This window comes from Crassostrea angulata, chromosome 4 (genome assembly GCF_025612915.1).
Source record: "Crassostrea angulata isolate pt1a10 chromosome 4, ASM2561291v2, whole genome shotgun sequence".
Classification (NCBI taxonomy): domain Eukaryota; kingdom Metazoa; phylum Mollusca; class Bivalvia; order Ostreida; family Ostreidae; genus Magallana; species Magallana angulata.
The window spans coordinates 39,018,137-39,023,307 of NC_069114.1; the positions used below are offsets into that span (position 1 = coordinate 39,018,137).

The window sequence follows — 5,171 nt, forward strand, 5'->3', positions numbered from 1 at the left end:
CACTGTTTTGCAGGCGTCTGAAGTAGGACCTTGTATGCTTAGCATCACAATTTTCAGGTAAGATCTACTCTAGAATGAAACTTATATGAAATAAAAGTGTACACTCCAAGCGCAGTGCTTTCGTAACAATCGTTGTTATCAAGCTGAAACCAGATACAGAAGTTTTAATGTGTTTCTTTTTTCAGATTCCATAGCATTAACGGGCACAAAATGCGCGAGAGCTGAAACACTAATTAGACGCATTTCATAGATCCATGCTTTCAAATAAGACGGTTATTCAATTGCCAGGCGCATCCCCATGTTATTTTTCCATCTAGATAAAATCAGATTCAGGTGTCCTTTGTAAGTCATTAACAAATCAAGTCAATCATTAGCACAGATGTTTTAACGGAAATATATTGTGTGTTGAATATCTGACTGTTTTCATGATAATCAGCTCTAAAAAGATGTTTTGCAATTTTTTGGACTTCGTATCAATATCAGAGAAACAAATTTCTTTCGATCCATTTTAGAGTTAAAATTATGAGAATAAGATAGTTTCCACCTGAGCGGAGAGTCATCATACATAACTCAAACTCTTATTACTTCTGAGTCTCTTTGATTGTGTCGATACTGGTTGAGTCTATGTATGAAAGTTATACAATTGCACTAAGGATTATGAACGTATTTGAAAGAACATGTCAGCTGGCAGTAGGGTAAAATTAATGCGATACGTTTTTAACAATATTGTATACCATGTTGTAAAGTGTGTTTTTTCACTGTTTTGCAGGCTTCTAAAGTATGAAAAATACAGAACTTGCAGGCTGTTTTGCTTGTTGAGGCCATATCGCTATAAAAATGCCACAGGCAAACAAATTACCCACACAGTAGAGCCTTAATGATATACTTCTTAGGTTCTTCTATAAACAACCGCCAACCTTGGATCTATACATCACAATTTTCAGTTAGACCTACACTAGAATGAAACTTACATGAAATAAAAGTGTACACTCGAAGTGCAGTGCTTTCGTAACAATCGTTGTTACTAAGCTTAAACAGATACAGAAGTTTTAATGTGTTTTTTTAGAGATTCCATAGCATTAACGGGCACAAAATGCGCGAGAGCAGAAACACTAATTAGACGCATTTCTTAGAGCCATACTTTCAAATAAGACTGTTATCCAATGACCAGGCGCATCCCCATGTTATTTTTCCATCTAGATAAAATCAGATTCAGGTGTCCTTTGTAAGTCATTAACAAATCAAGTCAATCATTAGCACAGATGTTTCAACGGAAATATATTGTCTGTTGAATAAAACCTCAAATTTTTATATTTAAAGATGTGACTATTGTCTTGATAACCAGCTCTAGAAAGATGTCTTGCAATGACACGGTCTTCGTACCCCTATCACAGACACTAATTTCTATCGATCCATTTTAGAGTTAAAAATATGAGAATGAGATAGTTTCCACCTGAGCGGAGAGTCATCATACATAACTCAAACTCTTATTACTTCTGAGTCTCTATGATTGTGTCGATACTGGTTGAGTCTTTAATCAAATCAAATATGAGCACAGATGTTTCAGCGGAAATATGTTGTGTGTTGAATAAAACCTCAAATTTTAAAGATCTGACTGTTTTCTTGATAACCAGCTCTAAAAAGATGTTTTCCAATTTTTTGGACTTCGTATCAATATCAGAGAAACAAATTTCTTTCGATCCATTTTAGAGTTAAAATTATGAGAATAAGATAGTTTCCACCTGAGCGGAGAGTCATCATACATAACTCAAAGTCTTATTACTTCTGAGTCTCTATGATTGTGTCGATACTGGTTGAGTCTTTATATGGAAGTTATACAATTGCACCAAGCATTATGGACGTATTTGAAAGAACATCTCAGCTGACAGTAGGGTAAAATTAATCTAACACGTTTTTAACAATATTTTATACCATGTTGTAAAGTGTGTTTTTTCACTGTTTTGCAGGCGTCTGAAATAGGAAGAATCCAGGACTTGCAGGCTGTTTTACTTGTTGAGGCCATATCGCTATGAAAATGCCACAGGCAAACAAATTTCCCACACAGTAGAGCCTTAATGATATACTTTTTAGGTTCTTCTATAAACAACAGCCAACCTTGGATGATATGTATCACAATTTTCAGTAAGGTCTACGCTAGAATGAAACTTACATGAAATAAAAGTGTACACTCGAAGCGCAGTGCTTTTGTAACAATCGTTGTTATCAACATATGTTTTAATGCGGTTTTTTTTACAGATTCCATAGCATTAACGGGCAAAAAATGCGCAAGAGCAGAAACACTAATAAGACGCATTTCATAGAGCCATACTTTCAAATAAGACCCTTATCCAATGGCCAGGCGCATCCCCATGTTATTTTTCCATCTAGATATAATCAGATTCAGGTGTCCTTTGTAAGTCATTAACTAATCAAGTCAATCATTAGCATAGATGTTTCAACGGAAATATATTGTCTGTTGAATAAAACCTCAAATTTTAAATATTAAAGATTTGACTGTTTTCTTGATAACCAGCTCTAAAAAGATGTTTTCCAATTTTTTGGACTTCGTATCCCTATCAGAAAAACAAATTTCTTTCGATCCATTTTAGAGTTAAAATTATGAGAATAAGATAGTTTCCACCTGAGCGGAGAGTCATCATACATAACTCAAAGTCTTATTACTTCTGAGTCTCTATGATTGTGTCGATACTGGTTGAGTCTTTATATGGAAGTTATACAATTGCACCCTGGATTATGAACGTAATTGAAAGAACATGTCAGCTGACAGTAGGGTAAAATTAATGCGACACGTTTTTAACAATATTTTATACCATGTTGTAATGTGTGTTTTTTTACTGTTTTGCAGGCCTCTGAAGTAGGAAGAATCCAGGATTAGCAGGCTGTTTTACTTGTTGAGGCCATATCGCTATGAAAATGCAACATGCAAACAAATTTCCCATACAGTAGAGCCTTAATGATATACTTTTTAGGTTCTTCTATAAACAACAGCCAACCTTGGATGCTATGCATCACAATTTTCAGTTAGGCCTATTCTAGAATGAAACTTACATGAAATAAAAGTGTAAACTCGAAGCGCAGTGCTTTCGTAACAATCGTTGTTCTCAAGCTGAAACCACATACAGAAGTATTAAAGTGGTTTTTTTTTACAGATTCCATAGTATTTACGGCCACAAAATGCGCAAGAGCAGACACACTAATTAGTCGCATTTCATAGATCCACACTTTCAAATAAGACTGTTATTCAATTGCCAGGCGCATCCCCATGTTATTTTTCCATCTAGATAAAATCAGATTCAGGTGTCCTTTGTAAGTCATTAACAAATAAAATCAATCATTAGCACAGATGTTTCAACGGAAATATATTGTCTGTTGAATAAAACCTCAAATTTTTATATTTAAAGATGTGACTATTGTCTTGATAACCAGCCCTAGAAAGATGTCTTACAATGACACGGTCTTCGTATCCCTATTAAAGACACTAATTTCTATCGATCCATTTTAGAGTTAAAAATATGAGAATAAGATAGTTTCCACCTGAGCGGAGAGTCATCATACATAACTCAAACTCTTATTGTTTCTGAACTTCTAAGATTGTGTCGACACTGGTTGAGTCTATATATGGAAGTTATACAATTGCACCAAGCATTATGGACGTATTTGAAAGAACATGTCAGCTGACAGTAGGATAAAATTAATGCGACACGTTTTTAACAATATTTTATACCATGTTGTAAAGTGTGCTTTTTCACTGTTTTGCAGGCGTATGAAATTGGAAGTATAGAGGACTTGCAGGCTGTTTTACTAGTTGAGGCTATATCGCTATGAAAATGCCACAGGCAAACAAATTTCCCACACAGTAGCGCCTTATTGATATATTTTTTAGTTGCTTCTAAAAACAACAGCCAACCTTGGATGCTATGCATCACAATTTTCAGTTAAGGCCCACGCTAGAATGAAACTTACATGAAATAAAGGTGTACACTCGAAGCTCAGTGCTTTCGTAACAATCGTTGTTATCAAGATGAAACCAGATACAGAAGTTTTAATGTGTTTTGTTTTTTTCCCAGATTCCATAGCATTAATGGGCAAAAAATGCGCGAGAGCAGAAACACTAATTAGACGCATTTCATAGATCCATAATATTATCCAATTGCCAGGCTCATCCCTATGTTATTTTTCCATCTAGATATAATTAGATTCAGGTGTCCTTTGTAAGTCACTTACAAATCAAGTCAATCAAAAGCACATATGTTTCAACGGAAATATGTTGTGTGTTGAATAAAACCTCAAATTTTAAATTTTAAAGATGTGACTGTTTTCTTGATAACCAGCTCTAATAAGATGTTTTGCAATTTTTTGGACTTCGTATCCCTATCAGAGAAACAAATTTCTTTCGATCCATTTTAGAGTTAATATTATGAGAATAAGATAGTTTCCACCTGAGCGGAGAGTCATCATACATAACTCAAACTCTTATTACTTCTGAGTCTCTATGATTGTGTCGATACTGGTTGAGTCTTTATATGGAAGTTATACAATTGCACCCAGGATTATGAACGTAATTGAAAGAACATGTCAGCTGAGAGTAGGATAAAATTAATGCGACACGTTTTTAACAATATTTTATACCATGTTGTAAAGTGTGTTTTTTCACTGTTTTGCAGGCGTCCGAAGTAGGAAGAATACAGGATCCGCAGGCTCTTTTACTTGTTGAGGCCATATTGTTATGACAATGCCACAGGCAAACAAATTACCCACACAGTAGAGCCTTAATGATATACTTTTTAGTTGCTTCTATAAACAACAGCCAACCTTATATGCCATGCATCACAAATTTAAGTTAAGGCCTACTCTACAATGAAACTTACATGAAATAAAAGTGTACACTCGAAGCACAGTGCTTTTGTAACGATCGTTGTTATTAAGCTGAAACCAGATACAGAAATTTTAATGTGTTTTTTTTTACAGATTCCATAGCAATAACGGGCAAAATATGCGCAAGAGCAGAAACACTAATAAGACGCATTTCATAGAGCCATACTTTGAAACAAGACTGTTATCCAATGGCCAAGCGCAAAATAAAACCTCAAATTTTAAATATTAAAGATGTGACTGATTTCTTGATAACCAGCTCTAAAAATATATGTTTT

The 5,171-nt window shown here is 34.6% G+C and overlaps 1 long non-coding RNA gene across 1 annotated transcript; it reads left to right on the top strand.

The window, feature by feature from the left end:
- Nucleotides 1-1,731: 1,731 nt before the first annotated feature.
- Nucleotides 1,732-3,341, top strand: LOC128179575 (uncharacterized). The gene is made up of 3 exons (XR_008243100.1): nt 1,732-2,142; nt 2,257-2,413; nt 2,867-3,341. It is a non-coding gene; the product is annotated as an uncharacterized LOC128179575 (long non-coding RNA).
- The last annotated feature ends 1,830 nt before the right edge of the window (nt 3,342-5,171 follow it).